The 17,911-nt window shown below is 39.8% G+C and overlaps 1 protein-coding gene and 1 long non-coding RNA gene across 3 annotated transcripts in view; one reads left to right on the top strand and one right to left on the bottom strand.

The window, feature by feature from the left end:
- Nucleotides 1-17,911, bottom strand: part of ndst1b (N-deacetylase/N-sulfotransferase (heparan glucosaminyl) 1b) — a 77,984-nt gene that overhangs the window by 36,669 nt on the left and 23,404 nt on the right. The gene's annotated exons all lie outside the window — the stretch shown is intronic.
- LOC310738525 lies at nt 13,527-16,932 on the top strand. The gene is made up of 3 exons (XR_014537107.1): nt 13,527-14,413; nt 14,552-15,336; nt 16,031-16,932. It is a non-coding gene; the product is annotated as an uncharacterized lncRNA (long non-coding RNA).

The raw sequence follows: 17,911 nt of genomic DNA on the forward strand, positions 1-17,911 counted from the left end.
TACCAAGAATAGCTCATCCCAGCTGTAAATGTGCATATAAATATGTATATTCAACTGCAAAGGACTGGCATCTCATACAGGGAAAATTCTTGGACAGCATTCCTGGGATAGTCTCAGGATCAAGCACAACCCTGACCAGGATAAATTGGTTTCAGTAGATAAATGAATACACTAAAAAGAAAAAAAAAATACTGGTTATTAGAAAAACTTGACTTTCTGCCTCTTCTTCCAGACATGGCCCACACTGATGCTTTCGCTGCCAGCCCTGTTCCACAAGCGCCCATCGCACGCACACTACTAGAAGAACACACTGCTACAGTGCCATCGAGATGGATGTAACAGATTGTATAATCTCTCGCCGCTCAGCCCCTGACACACTATTGATCCGGGACGACTGTGCGAGCGTCCAGTTAAATGTCGTGAAGTGCAGGTTTTTATTAGCTGCGATTAGATTAGACGTAATATGATTGAGGCTAACCGGATTGCACTCGGGAGTGATGGAGTGGAGGAATGACGGATTGCTGCTGTCCGGAGTTTCGAGCCTAATAGGACGTCTGCATAAAAAGCTCTGTTTAAGAGACAGTGACTAGCCTGTTTTTTGTGCTTTTGCTCTTGCTTGCCAATTAGACTTGTCTTTCTGACAAACACTTTTCTCCCCCTTTAGCTGACACTGGTGACAGAACAGCACACAAAAACAAACAAAAAAAAAAACAAAGCTCACACTCAATAGCTGAATATTTATCTAAGAAACAGAATATCGGGAAACCTAGCCACATGTACACCAGGTTTTACAAGGACTTGTGTATCAACAGTTTTCAACAGGCTTACTAAAAAAAATACATCCAGTGATAATATCCTATCAGAGACGAGGAATAAGGAATAAACACAGAAATAAAAAAATATATAAAAAAAGCTCCGCCCTCAATTTAAGTTGACCTAAACCAAAGCTAATAAATAAATAAGTGTAGCCTTAAAGTCAAACCCATTAAAAAAAAACACAATGGTATCATCCAATCACAGAAAAGAAATAAAAAAAATTTGCTCCACCCTCAATTAAAGCTGACCTGAACCTAAATGACTTAAAGATTTAACTTGAGGCTATGTGAGACATTGCACAGATGTCTTCACAAGCACAATCACTCCCATTTAGCTCTGATGCAATTATTCCTGTCTGGCTTTGTCGATAGGAATGTCAAATGTATTTTTTTTTTTCATGCGCTCGGAGCACTGTGCGATTTCGCAGCGCGTTTTGACGGGAGGAAAAGAAATGTTGCGATTCGCTGTTTACAAAATACGATGCTAACAAAACCATACTTTTTCTCACAATGAAACGATCACAACTACGATGTAGTTTGAAGACGTTCAATCTTTTTCGATTCATCTTAAAAAAAAAATAATAAATAAAAAAAGATTTGAAAAAGAAGATTTCCTCGGAAATGAATCGAGCTGAGAAACGAGACGCAATCGAATCAGAACCAGGATTCCAGATTCTCATTCATTTATTAGTGTTGGAGGACAAACGATAAACATTTTCCTGTAAACACACGGTATAAAAAAAGCTATTTTTCCGGACTATGGTTTCCTGATGAGCTTCTCTTGCTTTCAGGAGTAGTGCTGGAGACCTAAGCTTGGGTTAAAATAATCCAGTGCTCTCTGACGTAACACGAGAAAAGAGATGACACGGATTCAAAAAGGAATGTCGGGTGTATGGAGAGCACATGACTGGAGACTTGGACTAAGTAACCGAGCTGGAATAAGATGATGAAAACGTGGCCAAGTTCCTCAGCGTGGAGCCTTGCAGCAGGGCAAAAATAACTAGTGTCAATCTTTTTTGGCATTTTCTATATGGCCAATGGCTTTTGGAAAATGAGAAGGTAGGGCAGGAGAAGAGAGAGGGAGGGTGGTGGTGGTGGTGGGAGTTAGAGGGAGAACAGAAACAAGGGGTGAAGGAGAAAGATGGGAGGAGCGAAAGCAAAGCGAAAAAGAAAGCCATGCATAATGCATCATGCTGCCATGAGCAGGGAGGGGATGGGTGGTGTGTTTACTCTATTGGATTTCAGTGGAAACAAATAGAATTGGCCGTCCGTGAGATTTATCACATCGGCTACCAATTACACAGGGAAAAGTCGTCCGAGGGTTCAAGCTCTAATGGGGTCAACCTATACGGAATACGCGAACGAGCAGGGTTGGCCATTTTGCGCAAAGTATGTCTGGTAACGGTAACACGAAGTACACTGTTTCGGCGCGTACCTCGCCTCTTAATACCACCACGATCACGTCGCAGTTATAGAAACTATCAATACAATACAAAAACGCAATATAACACCGCATGGCATTACAGAGAGAGAGGAATTTCACATATAGAGGATGAATTTTTCATTTTACTGAAGCAAGCTCCAAACCTCTAAACTACAACCACAACTGTACCACGTACATCATCTGGAGCAGTTTAGAATAAATATTTGTCTAATAACATAACAAAAACCTGAAAAATTTTATAAAATACAACCTACTCACCGCTCGTATTCACTGTTCTAGAAGTGGTGAACAAACCCTTTCCCGGGCTGAGACACGCTAGCTGGCTTTAGGGTTGGCCGACCTCCTCACAATGTCTAGCTTTTCTTGAAAATTTATTTTTAAATATGTCCGGGACCAAATCAATTTCTCTTCCTCCGTCAGCCATTGTGGGCGTAAAAAATTGTAACACAGATGTATTAATGTGTGTAGAGCTACAGACATGTTTTGTCAGTCGAACTTGTCTATAACAGTTTCCCTCTGACCAACCAATCAGAGGACGGAAAAATGCTGACGCTATTTTGGGCCAGCTGTGAGGCGAATATGAAATCTAATTGGTTGAAGAAACAGATTTATTTCTTATAAAAGACTAAGAAAAAAGGCCAGCAATACTGATTCTGAAGGCCCTGGGCAGATTAGATTGACATAGCAGCACATAGAGACTGAAATCTGATTGGACAAAAAATCTAACATCCACATACACGTACTGGAAGCAGTGCAGCCGAGAGAAACTCTACAAAATGAAGAGAATAAACTGTTGAGAATAAATTAATAAAATTTCATAAAACAAATATTGGAATTTATGTTGTAAATGTAGGTCAGTGCTTCTGATAGTGTTTAGGATTCTTTTGCGTTTATAAAACGCAAAAGAATCCATATCGCTAGCTTTAGTGATGACCAGGAAGTGACCGCAATTTCACGCATGAGCAAAACAATGCACTACAAATCGTATTTCCTGTACGGAGTGACACTGCACTAACTCTAGTTTCTTTTCATATCCTTGGCATTGTTGTGTATGTTTTTAATTTTAATAGTAATAAAAAAAATGCACCCAAACTACAAGGTGGAGAATAAACAAACTCATGGTCCGCCACTTAATACGTTCCCAGAGGGAACGCGAATTTTAACTTTGTTCCGCACGTAAAAAGGATTGCAAACTTTTTGGTACGAATACGTGTACCGTTAAACCCCTAATGTCTGGGCTTATCCCTTGAGCATTCAATGACCGAGTTCTTACTGCATCTTCTTTTCCACTTTGTTTGCATGTCTGGGCTTCGACAGAATAAAAAAGATTTAATAAAGATTCTTAAAGATCTAACTTGAGGCTACAGGAGACGCGTAGCACAGATGTCTCGGCACAAATAAGCACAATCACTCCCTCGTTCAGCTTTGATGCAATTATTCCTGTCTGGCTTTGATGCTAGGAATGTCGAATCTGTTTTTCCATGTGCTTGGAGCACCATGTGGCGTTTGCCAACATCCGCATTTTTGGCGTGTTTTGAGGGCAGGAAATGAAATAATCAGTAGTAAAGCAGATGGAGCAAACATTAGCATGTCTACCTGAACTCGCCCGGCTAATCCTTTTTCAAGACCAGACGTTCAGCGAGTCTCGGCAGCCCTGAAGCACGCCGGCGGAGCGGAAAAAAACTTTTGATTAGCTTGCGCACACTGCACTTTCATCTCAGCTTCGAGAAAGGTAAGTACACGGATAAGAAGTACACGAAGGGAGAGGAGTTTTTGGAGGTCGTCTGTGAATCACCTTCGGACTTGTGATCATCACCTGTGTTCCAGAATGCCACCCCACTTGACTCCGCTGGCACACGGCAAAGTCCCGGTGCGCTGATGCCGATATCTGCCAGCTTCGCCAGATGGTCAAAGTCGAGGGTATAAAGCTGTCCATAAGGAAAGCTTTTTCTGCTGCAAAGTAACACGCATATCTACTATGAGCTGAAAAACTTGACACCGGTTTTATTGTGTGGTTTAAAGGCCATCAACTACTATTTTCCTGATCACCATCAACTCTCTAGTTCATTTGTCAGGGAGTGGCCATTTTAAGGGTTGCCTCAATTGCTAAATTCATCCAGGGCATTGAATTGGTTGCCAATGATGATCCCAGTGGTAAGATTTTACAAGTAGTATGTAATCACATGACCAGAATGAGTCTTCAGTGTACTACTGATTCAGGGTAAAGGAAGCCCATTAGACACACCCATTTTACAGGACCACAAGTTTCCTGACCACCCCACACTCACGCAGATCTTCCCAAAGATGCTTTAATATTAGGGGTGTAAAAGCGCACGCACTTCACCGGATCGTTTCTGTGGTACGAGGCTTTCGATTCGCTGCACACGTGTTCCTGAACGCAATCCTTGTTTTACGTGCAGAACAAAGTTAAAATCCCAGTTCCCTCATGAACATATTAAGCTGCGGACCGCAAGTTTGTTCAGTCTCCACCTTTGTCACAGTCACTACTCGACCCGCACTGGAAACACGATTTGTACCACAAATGTGCGCAATCGCTGCCGCTTCCAGGCATCTGCAACGTTTTTACGCCACTCTAGCGCTAAGAAGTATTTTGTGTTTTATGTGCATCTTCTCTTAAAAGAAGAAATTCCTGACAATTCTGCATTTCGAAGGAGTGAATAAATGAATGAATGAAGAATGGAAGGAATGAATTCATTTATGAATAATAAATAACTATTTATACTATAAATATCTTGTGTTTCTTAAATGCAGACATTTGTTAAAAGATGCTGAAATAAGTTAAACATATCTTTAGAAAATTTTATACAAAATAAAAACACACCTCTGTATTACTAACAAATGTAAACTATAGTTTTTTTTATGTATTCAATTTTATTTAAACAACTTAATTTGTGCCTATTTAATCGATAACTTAATTTAATCAATATAAAAAAAGTGTATTGGATTCATTAGATTTATACAATTGTGTGTATATATATATATATATATATATATATATATATATATATATATATATATATATATATATATATATATATATATATATATATATAAAATTAAATATAAAATAATATTTTTTTTTTCCATTTAAACCAAGCAGGGATTGCATTTCAAAATTGATGAAAAAATAAAAATAAAAGTCAACCGTTCACAAATGTTAACAATAATAATAAAAAAAACGACAAGCAGTTATATGTTTTGCATTTCTATCCTCAAACTGTACCGAAAATGAACCGAAATGTGTCTCTAAAAACTGCGGTACGTACCGGATCTTGAATTTTGTGTATGTTACACCCCTACTTAGTACGCAGAGCGACATTCTGGCAGAAGTGGTATTCTGGCATGATCGCCTCATTAACATCGATTACGATTAGGCGGCCCCCTAATCAGACGCCGTTTTCTGTACGACTAAGCTTTTCCCCCTGATAAACATCCATCCACGAGAGTTCTCACATAATACTCACATGACCAGCTGACTGCGTAACGAGGCTCGTCGGTGTCCGTGTGCTCATACGTGTTTTTTTTCCGACGCCTCTCTTTATATTTTGTACTCCGTGGCAGAGAAGCTCGGCGTGCCCCCTTTGAACATTTGCACGACCTCGATTATCATAACATCGCGTACTTAACGGGCGACTTCTCGCAAGCCAGGCTGCGACTCCTGAGGACCGGATTTGAGCAGAGCGTGATAACTGAGATGTTAAGTGGTCTTAACGCAGAGAGCGCTGTGATGTCTGGCCCGGCGTTCCGGCTATATCTGAGAATGAAGTGGCAAGAAAGAGGAAAAAGGATTCAATTGAATTAATGGTTTCTTCCGTGAATGCTCAACGTTCGCACAGGTGAAGGATGGCTCTCGGCGAGCAGACCCAAGGCCCTCGCTCTCCTACAGCATGCCAAGAATACCTAATGCGCAACTCCATTATAAGAGGAAAAGAGGTTACTCAGCAAATCAGATGATTGAGTCAAGACCAGAAAGGGTTAGAAAGAAAGAGCAGCGGCGAATCCAACTTACTTTGCCGGAAAATGGATGGGGAAAAAGGGGGTGGGTGGGGGGGGGGGTGTTCTATGTATTCTATACCCACCATGGCCTCTTTTCTTCCCTACATGAAGAATGTCACGTATACGTTCGAAACGTATACACGTGGCCTGCCAGCTGCTACAATGATTTATGAAAGGAGTGGAATTAATTGTTAAAGCGCTCATGAAAGCTCGAGGGTCATTATTTCATTCGGTATGATGATGTATCTGCTTTTTCAAATAGTGTATAAAGGCGAGAGGTGTCAAGGGGTGCCAATAATTTCCACTTCAATGCCCTCATCTAGTAATACAACTATCAAAAGACTGTTATCAAGAAGAAATACATGGAAAATGTTGCCGTTTCTTTACCTGTTTTCTACCATTTTCCTTCTTTTCTTTTTTTTACTTGAATGCATGTCCTTAATTTTTACTCCTTGCTTCCTTCTTCCCCATCTCATGCCTTCTTTCATTCTAATTCATTTATCCATTTATTCCACGTGTTTTTTCACCCCTCCACTCTTTCCTTTCCCTCTTTCCTGCCTTTCTTTCGTCCCTCATTTCATTCCCTTCTTACATTCTTGTCTTCTTTCACGCAGTGTTAATTTCTTCCATTGTTTCCTTCTTTTCCTATTTCGTCCACTATTTCACCTTCTTTCCCATTTTTTATTCTTTTCCCCATTTCATTCCCACACCTTTTCTTGCTTTACTCGTTTCTTGCGTTCTTCTTTTCCTTTCTTGTTTCTTTCCGTCTGTCCAACATACATCATATTCTACAGCGGCACTGTTTAATAAAGAAAAAGCGTTTTATTAGTTACTCGTTAGACAGTGAACAGTCATCAAAGCACTGGTTATTTAAGATCACAAACGTTCATCACATTGGAGTCCATGATGCCAGGAGACTCCAATACAACTGCAAAACGAGTCTCATTTGAATTTCTAAGCGACTTGGAGTAAAAATTCTTCATCCCTGAGCTGGTTATCTGTACATCAGATAATTTTATATGTGAATGTAAATGAATAGCTGCGAGTGAATTTAAAAGATCGACACCGGCACTCCTGAGCCACCGCCAAAAGGGCCAGTTTAACACTCTAAACCAGGGGTCCCCAAACTTTTTTCTGAGAGCCACATAATTTGTCTTTTCTTTAGTGGGGGACGGGTCTGTAATTTTATTGTGTGAATTTATTTTTTTTTTTTTACCTTGACCTCTGTTAATTTTAATGTTAATGTTAATAATTTTCGTTTGCAAGCCAACCTTTATCATCAGATACTGATGTAATATTAGTAAAAAAACTAAATCAAAATCAAAATCTCTAAATATGTCTCTGGCATTGTTCAAAAGACGTTTCACATGTGGGGCCTGTTGTTCGGGGACCACTTCTCTAAACGACTGGAAGAGTCCTTCCTTCAATCAGCACCGGTTTCCGAGCCTGCGTCTGATTATTTCAGGTTTAATCAGTGGTACTCCGAAATGGCAAGTCTTCCCTATTGAACCGAGCCGCTGCATTTCATTTCTGTTCCAGCTTCCCTTATTTGTTGTCTGTGTTAGTTTGACAAAGTATATAAGAAGGCTTTAGACAGGAGAGAAAACCCCCAGAGACTGACTTTGATTTCTCTGTGAAAGAGCAAAGATGTTCTGTGCGACACAGGGATGGAATATTACAGAACAAATGAATCAGACCTGGACAGAAGACAATTTGGGGTGAAAAAAAATAAAATCTCTCATTCATGGTCTTCCAAACAAAACAGAATTTTGACCTGGAATAATTGTAGCTCAGTGAGTCTGGAGTGAATATTTTAGCATTTCTGTAACACTGGCCAATAATAAATTGGCCGCATAGAGAAACCAGGCAGGTCTACAAATTTTAATGGGGGCGCTGATCAATACCAGGTGCCTGCTCCATTTACGGAGCCAAAAATGGACATAAAACAAAAGTTAAAGCACTTTTGGAAAAGAAGTGGGTCAGATTACTCCCATTGCTCCGCACAGCTTGGCCGGTTGGGGTGGAAAAAAGGGGGTACGTCGATCTGGCACATGTGTCGCCCTCGTCCCCTAGGAATTGCTCAGAACACGTCCAATCGGGACGGAGCCGATCAATTACGTGGGCACTGGAGGAGCCAAAGGCCAGTGGAGCGGGCAGATGCCGGCAGCGGGCGCAGACTGGCATTCCTCCTGTCACAACCACGCTCCACATGGAGGAACACCATCTGGCAGCCTACAGTAAGCTGGCTAGGGTATCTAGACCGGCGCTGCCGGTTAAAGTAAGCTCTGGACTCTCGCTCATCCGTCATGCTTCTCTTCTCTGTTTTAAATTAACGTCCAAAGGAACGATGTGGTTTGGAAAAGTCTATTAAATTCCACTTAAATGATTGTCTGTTGTACACCAGGTGCTGTGATTTATACACAGCAGCTCCAGTAGCTGGCTTGGATCAGAGCGATCTTCATTTCCTCCCTCCTTCTCCTCCCCCCCCCATTCATGTAACACTCTCACTCCTAACAAGACTCCTTCAGCTGTGTGATTAAGATACTCGGCTGACGAGGTTGTCAGACACTTTAATTACAGCACAACGACAAACACAGAGCCCTGATTAGTTTATTCAAGAGCAGCGCTCGCTTGCGCCTCAATGATTCATGATTGGCCAATGCGACTTTAATGAGCATCTCTTTTGAAACCAGGAATTTTTTAAAACTAAAAACTTTCCATGGGAATTAGCAGGAAGTAATGGAAAAAACTGGGAATTTACAAAATTGCAGGGTTGCCTATAATAGGGAACTTAAACCCAGTTGAAAAAAAAAAACAGGATAATCTTCATTAAAGCAACCAGATTTATTGCAATTTCAGTTGAATTCCCACCCTGCACATTCATCAATCACATGCACACAGCACACTTACTGCAGGGTCACTGAAACCACGCCCCCTACATGCACTACATAACACATTTCTTAAATCCTGTAACAAAATAATGCAAAATAAATAAATAAATAAAAGTCTATCTTAGCGAGCATTCATGTAAATTACATAAATATTACAGAGATATGTTTAAATCCTCCTTGTTCTGTGTGTAAGCTCTTGTGATGATACTACAAATAAATCCAAATCGAAAATGTATTTTCTTTAATCTGTATTAGTTTGCATGCATGTTAGCGTATGACCAAACAAAAAGGTTTGTTTGTATATGATAGTTTATATACATTTCCCGAAATGTCTAATTTCACAAAAGTCACATACATTCCTGGTAAGTTTCCAACTTGGAATATTGAAAAAAATTACCTTTTTCTGGAAACTTGCTGGAAAATTTCCACCACTTTGCAACACTTGAAACCAGCCAAAATATTCGTTTCACATTACAGAATTTGCATTTTGGGCATGATGTATTTATTTCAGCTACTCAACCTACATAATTTGATATACAGTCAACCCCCGATAATTGGTGGTTCGTAAGTTGTGGAATATTTTTTAATTCGCAGAAATCCGCAGCGGGACTGAATGTTCAGGAAGGTTAGAAATAACATTTTAAACTATGTATTTGATAAAATACTGTATGCTATTACGTTTATAAAGTGAGAAAATCTAGATGAATTCACTAAGGTACCATAGGGGCTGAGTCCAAAATCCGCAGTAACCCCCTTATGAGTTCCGGGGGACCACCATATACACCAAAATTTCTTTGTAGACACTTGACTATAAACCTCATATGTGCTTTTTTGAACATCCCATTCCACAAGTAGTCCCCATTTGTTGTTATAATAACCTCCACTCTTCCGGAAAGAAGTTCCACTCGTTTTTCTTTTCCGATTTCTTCTCGTTCAGCTACAAGGTTGTTAAATCTAGTAAAGTCAGGTACTGATGAAGGTGAGGTGAGGAGGCCTGGAGTGCAGTCAGCATTCACATTTATCCCAAAGGTGTTCAATAGGGTTAATTAAAGCGCTATAGCAAGAGCTCATTCAGTCTAAACCATGTAAGCCATAAACCATCATGGAGCTGGCTTTATGTACAAGAACATTGTCATGGTGGAACAGGTTCGACTCTTCTAATTCAAATCGAGAGAAAATGTAACGCTACTGCATCCAAAGACTACAAACGATATCCTAAAATCACATATGACTGGAAATGTCTCTAAGCTTTAGTCCTACAGTGTGCATCTTATCTGCACAATAAACCTGTGATGATTAACAGACCATCTTTCGAAAGCCTGGACTCGTGCACGTGTCAGCGGTTGTGAAAGAGAACATGGTGCGCAAGTCAGATTCAGAGCAGGGCTTCACAAAATGGCCTTCAGTCAACTGCGAGACACTTCTCCACTGTCAGGACGGTTTACGCTTCGAACATTATAATCCAATTCATCTCTCAGATGATCTCTTTAATCTGCATGTTCTCCAGCACGGGCCACTTGCCAGCGGATTATTGACTGTGCATTTCCGTTATAGTAACATGCATGTTTTGGGTAACCCTGATTTGACACAAGTGTTCCTCTGACTCGCCCAGAATGACGTGAATAGTAAAAGAATCTGAGCTATTTGTTGGCCAAAACAAAGGCAAAAGAGTTCTCTTTCAGATTTGCTCAACAGATCCAAAGATGTGAATTTTACCGATAGGTAGGTTGGATCGTACTTGCCGATAACCGATTAATCAATCGAAAAAAAAAAAATACAATTATTTAATACAATTAAAAATAAATTGAAATAAATTGCATGAAAAAAATTCTATTAATAAATAGCAATACAAAAGACATGAATTCAAACTTTAACTAAAACGTAACACTTAGAATAAATAACACAGTGTTAAAAAACTATCGGTAAGGATTTTTGCCTGTAGCCGATAGTTCCAATCTATCGGTGCCGATTAATTGGCAAAACCGTTGAATTGGTCGACCTTAAGTGTGAAGCAGAAAAGCACCTCAGGATATCTCAGGACAACAGCATCTGTTGGATGAGCTAAAGAAATAGAGGACTGTTTTTTTTTTAGCTAACTGTAGCCTCCGATTGTTTGAGTGACACGAGCGGAGACCCGTTGTAATGGTCAATGCAGTAAACAGTGCTGTTTGTTCAATGTTGCTAGCTGTTTACTACTCAAGATCGTCACACACACACACACACACACACACACACACACACACACACACACACACACACACACACACACACACACACACACACACACACACACACAAAAAAGACAATAAAAAAAAAAACAAGGCATCGATTAATCGCCTCTAGAGGTCGCTCTTGTACGGTATAACGCAACCCGGAAAAACTATTGCTATGAATTTGTGCTGATAATTCCAGTGATCAACTATCGGTGCCAATTAGTTGGCAAAACCGATAAATCCGTCAACCTCTAGTGTTAAGCAGAAAAGCATCACAGGAAACAGAACCACATGTTGGACGAGAGACGGAAACAGAGGGCTGTTTTTCCGTGCCGACTGTACCCTCAGATTGTTTGGGTGACACTGATGTGTTAGTCAATGCGGTAAACAGCACTGTTTGTTCGACTTTGCTAGAGGTTTACTTCTCAAGAGTGTTCTTTATCCAAGTTTCACAAGCACATGCAGGTTTCAGAATCTGGTCCAACCACATAAAAAAAAAAATAAAAATAGCAAGAGGTTCGTGTCCAGATATAGAACTTCATCTCCTACTCGCTGTGGCAGACTCGTGCGCTGACGGTAATGTCAGCTCGGGTATTGGGCTGTCAGCGGGAAGCGTCACGCTAGGCCTTGCACTTTACAACCATCACGCAGCGAGAGAACCGTTGCCACCTGGGTCCTGTCAAGATGCTGCACGTACAGAACGTGTCTTTGTGTGTGTGTGTGTGTGTGTGTGTGTGTGTGTGTGTGTGTGTGTGTGTGTGTGTGTGTGTGTGTATATGATGCGTGAGGTTTGTGTGCTGTGCGTAGGGTGAGGAATCTGCATGGTTCTACGACATAACAGAGAAAGAGCCAGGTAACATCTGTCTGAGGAACAGGACGATATGTGGCAGACATGCCGAGTCACGCTGAGTCACGCAGAGTCAGTAGAGTCACGTCAGACAAACCTCAAAACCACTGTTGGACCCAAGAGCCGCCAGGTCAAGAAGAAGCGATTCATAAATACTGTACACCCTGCCTGTGGATTATACAACTGAATATATACACACACACACACACACACACACACACACACACACACACACACACACACACACACACAAAAGATAAACACCATAAAGGTGTCAGGAGGTTAAAAAAAAAAAAAAAACAAGCAATGCCCTCTTCTGAACCAAACCCTAATCAATTTATCTGACAGGACTGAGGGATTAGTATTCACAACCACATTCTGCTCCCTGCCCTGGAACACATTTAAAAAAAAAAAAAGAAAAATATTACACTAAAATAATGGCAACACCCACCAAAGCTGCATCGGTAATCCTGGCAGAGCGCCACAACATGGAATGTTCTTATCTTACTCTCTGATTATTTATTATTATCTTATTCTTTTCATGGATGGCTTGTTCTGAGAGACAACAAAAAGTCCAAAACCTCCCCAGGCTCCTTTGCTCTACTTTAACCTATACATGGTGAACAGAAGGCCTTCTTCACAAGCAAGTCGGAAAACTTCACCTACAAATGATGTAACTTTTTCAGACTGAACTGTTTTGATAGAACTTTATTTTATGCCGTCAAAACTATTTAAATTGGAATTACAAAAAAAAAAAAAATTAATATAAATTTATAACAGTATAAAAAGACAAAATTCTCTATAACTGTCTATAATTCTATAATTTTTTTTGTATAAAAAAATACAAAATAAAAAAAATAGCCAATATAAATAAATGTATAAATAAATAATCGAACTCCATACTGCTTTACAGTGAAACTAAAACTTTACAGCTATACAGTATGTATAGCCAATTTTATTTTCTTCTTTGCACAGGACTGTAGTGTCTATTTATTTATGTTTATATAATTTTTATAACATATCAAACTTTTTTTTGTTGATGTATTTTTCGTTTTGAACGATCCAGGGCCCAGATCAGTCTTCAAAAACATTAATTACAAAATGACAGCTTATAGTTTTGCAATTTTAAAAGCTGTGGCTAAGGGGGTGTATATTTTCTTCCAGATTGAACAAACCAATAAGACTGCATGTGGATTAATGATCTATTATCTGTTATATAGACTATAACGGTTTCCTGGTCCATGTAAGGAATATCTTCATGAAGCTGGCGTTGTGCACAGGGGCTTTGTCCTGCTGAAACAGGTTTGGGTCTCTCGGGTCTCCTAGAACATGCAGGTTCATGTTACTGTATCCAAAGACATACAATTGTGTGCCTTCAACAACAGTTTGTTGAAGAACCACACATGGCTGGAAAAGTCGGGTATCCAAATACTTTTGCCTATATCGTGTATTTAAGTGTTTCCTATGGAACAGTGTTTTTGTTTAATCTGTAAGCATTTTTGCATAATAAATAAAAAATATTAACAATTTCTTTCTAATGGCATTACATACAAAAAAACTAAACAAAACAAAAAAAACAACTGTAATCCTGAATCTTAGACTCAATATTTATTTTTGTTGTTGCGATGTCGTCTCTAGCCACGAGAATGAGATGCAGATCACACCGGCCCCGGCGATAAGTACTGCCTCTCTCGCCTATAAATAATTCAAATTGCACCGATTGCTTTGAATTATTCATTTAAGTTTATAATTCATCTTCTATCGCAATTTTCAGGAGAGAAGAAAAAGAATAAATAAATAATAATCAAAAAAAGAGGTTTATGAAAGATGAAATGCTACAAGCGGTGATACGGGACCTGGCTGCTCGGTGTGAGGCAGCCGCGGGCCTTCGGAGTCCTCTGGGTAGCAACGTGGTCCATAGTTTCCGAGATTCATCAAGGAAAATTAAATTCGCAACACGCTCAAGGGGCCAAAAGTATGTGGACTCCTGATTGATACAACTAGTATGTCATTGCTGGACCTTCCTGTTCCAGGTTCTCACGTCGCTGTTATAACAACATCCATCCATATAATAGCGTTTATTTTTCTGAGACAGTTTCGCACAAGATTCTGGAATCTGAAGAGTCGCATTTTTCAATCAAGAATTTCAATAGCATTGATTTGGTGTGTTCTTTTTCAATAATTAAGTCAGAAATACATTTTAACGTGAACGAAGGGCTAGGCTGTACGACCGTATATCGTTACAGCGGAATAAACGGTCACCCTCACAGTTTGTATTCCGTGTATACCATGACATGTAAATAAGTGGGCGTGGCTAACTCGAGCGCTGAGCAAGATGCTGCATGTGAGACTGAGGAGAGACTCTGGGAGTTTGTAAAAAAAAAACATGCAGAAAGAAAAACAAACAGGATCCAGAAAGAAATCGTGAACAGGAGGAGGAACTTGTTATTAAAAGAGGTGCGACGTCTGCGTTGTCGACATGGTTCGGGTTTGCTGACAGAGAGCAGCATTTATCAAAAAAAGCTCAGCGAGGGAAAGAAGTAACACAGGCCAGTATGATGTACCGGTTTACACTGTGGAAAAAAAGATGTTTCGAGACTTGATCAAAACCCTTGATCTGAGGTACGCAGTGCCGAGGCGTCGAGTTAAATTGGGGAAAAAAGTAATCAAATAAGGTGAGGTCCTTTTCATTTCTAAAGTAAAGTCCTGGTTATTTCATGGAAGCCTGTAGTTTATGCTCCTAGTTTATTAGCGTCCATAATGTAAGATGGAACAGGAACTTCACGCACATGCTATGGTTTATTAGTAATTAAACATCACCCCGGAGTGGATAATATCCGTCTAACAGCGTGGTCCTTATTCCTTACTCTAGACAGAAAGCTTTTTTTAAAAGCGTTCCAACGTAAAAAAAAATAAATAAATTTTTTTTACATCTTGTTCACTATGAGGGCAAAAGTTTGCGGACACCTGACCAAATGATTCCTATGTGCTTTGTGAACCTCCCATTCCACATTTGGTCCCCATTTGCTGCTATAATAACCTCCACTCTTGTGGGAAGGTGCAGATTTTGGAGCGTGGAGACCTGTGCAAAATTCATTCATCCACGAGGGTGTTAGTAAAGTCAGGTAGAATAAGACAGAGGGATGGGTATGAGTATGACAGAGATATTAACAGTAGTCACACTAGGACTCTTTAAATCGGTACTACTGTCAATATCTCAGTCATGTCCATACCCATCCATTTCTGTCTTGTTCTTGAATAGATATTTTATATATTTTTTTTTTTTTATACTAATATATACATTTATAGTTATACTTTAACCCTGCTGTCCCCGACCTTTTTAGCGCCACGGACCGGTTTAATGTCAGACAATATTTCCACGGACCGGCCTTTAAGGTGTGGCGGATAAATACAATAAAATAAAATATGACCATAAATTTTCTAAATATAATAATAAACGTGAATCCACTGTGTTGTTTGTTTGTTTATTTTGCTCGCTTGGGGGTTTCAATTTAGCGGTAATGTATTATGTGTTAGCGGCCAGAGCAACCCCTTTAAGAAGGTAGCGGATGGAGGTAAGACATGTGACAGAGGCATCATGACATGCATCAAGAGTGAGTCACAGAGAGATGTGGAGGAGAGAATCCGGTTGCTGAGGTCAAAGCGCTATAGAAGGAGCTCTATGGCAACGTAAAGCATGTTTTCATGGAGCTGGCTTTATGCACAGGGGCATTGTCATGCAGGAACGGGTTTGAGTCTCGTAGCTCAAGTGAAGGGAAGATTTCATGGGACTGAATCCAAAGACGTCCAAATAAAACTTGTGACTGATTTTGTGGTAAAAGTTTGGGAGAATAAACACAAATAATGCTGGAAAAGTCCGGTGTCCTGGCACTTTGGTCCAGAAAATGTACATGAGTGATTGGACTATGGATTAGAAGATCATAAGTTCTATTCCCAGCACCACCAAGCTGCCACTGAAGGGCCCTTGAGCAAGGCCCTTAACCCTCAACTGCTCGGTTGTAAGTCGCTCGGGATAAAGGTATATATTTTGAACGAATGCTGTTCCAAGTGAAGGTTTTTTTTCACAAAATGAAAGGTAACTATAAATGGATAAAATGTTACAGTCGGTCATTCTATAAAAAAAGTTAAAACTTCCTAGCATCGGCGTGTCGTTGATTACTTGCCCACACCAGCACGCCTGGTTGGGTTATAATAATATCTTGTACGTAGTGTTCCATAATTTCCCATTAAATTCATATTAAAGAGCATTTTCTTTCACACGTACACCAGCCGTCGAGTGTCGCAAATCTTCCTCCTGCATGTTCTGACAATTTCGCCGCCTTAAATGTCTCAGCTGAGGCACAGAACATCTTGTGTACCTTCTCTCTGGCACACCAAAGCGATAATTCGGATCTCTGAAAAGCCTCTTTCAGGAGAGAGAACACCTCGTACAGACCCTGGAGCCGACGCGCCAGTACACGGCTCGGTGTGAAATTTTAAAAGCACCTGGTTACAGGTTTAGTTTGCTGGAACCCTGAGGAGGAGAAAGACATCACTGGGGTTTTTCTATGCATATCCTTTAATTTTTAGGCAAACCGCAAGTTTGTTTAGTCTCTACCTCACACTTGTGCAGGGTCACTCTTTTTTTGTTGTTGCTTTAATTAATATTGAAAACATACACAATAGCAGGGGTATAAAAAAAAAACCCTAGAGTTAGCGCAGTGTCACTGTGGCTACTCACTCCGTACCAAAAATACGATTTGTAGTGCGCCAAAATACGTTTTTTTGCGTGTTGTAAAACTTAGATTTTGAGTTTTATGTCCAGCTTCAAGAATTTTTCTTAAAAGTAGAAGATCCTGACACTTCCACATATGGAGGGAGTGAATGAATGAAGGAGGGAAGGAATGACGATATTTGTTAAAGTATGCTGAAGTATGCAGAACAGTTAAGTAGATCATATCTTTAGAAAACTTAATATTAAATGTAAAACACACACACAATTATATACACATTTGTATTACATTTTTCTATTGATCACATTTTATTTTACCAACGCCAATTTAATAGATTACTCAATTTAACCAACATAATAATAGTTTATTGCATTAATTTGATTTGACTATTTTTATATACTTTTTTTTTTTATCAAATATCATTTTATATATTAAATAAACTAAGAAGGCATTTAATTTAAAAAAAATGTAAACTGTTGATGTTCACAAATGTCAATAACAACAAACCGCATAAAAGAAAATTGTTGTGTTTTGCATTTATTCCCCGTACATGCCGAACCGTGAATTTTGTGTACCGTTACACCCCAAATGCATTGTGGAGCAGAACTTAAAATCTCTTGGAAGCGACACCCCACAAACTTTACAACAGTGGTAAGCAGAACAGCATCTCGCGAAGCTTTTGAAACTCGAAGTGGACGTGCTACGACATCGGAACACCACATCACCTCGGAATGCGATCCGAATCTGAGGCCACAGAGAGCCTGAACTCAGATAGCTGAAGATGAGAATACACATCCTGCTCGACCTGTAATTTATTTGTCTCCGTGTTTGAGCATAACCTCGAGGTGGGCTAAAACGTCAAAAATAGCATCCGACAATACTTCTATGCCACGGCATGATATTTAGGTCTGATGACGGGGCTTTCGGGGCGAACTTTTGTTAACGTGAGTC

The sequence above is a fragment of the Silurus aristotelis genome (assembly GCF_946808225.1).
Source record: "Silurus aristotelis genome assembly, chromosome: 16".
Classification (NCBI taxonomy): domain Eukaryota; kingdom Metazoa; phylum Chordata; class Actinopteri; order Siluriformes; family Siluridae; genus Silurus; species Silurus aristotelis.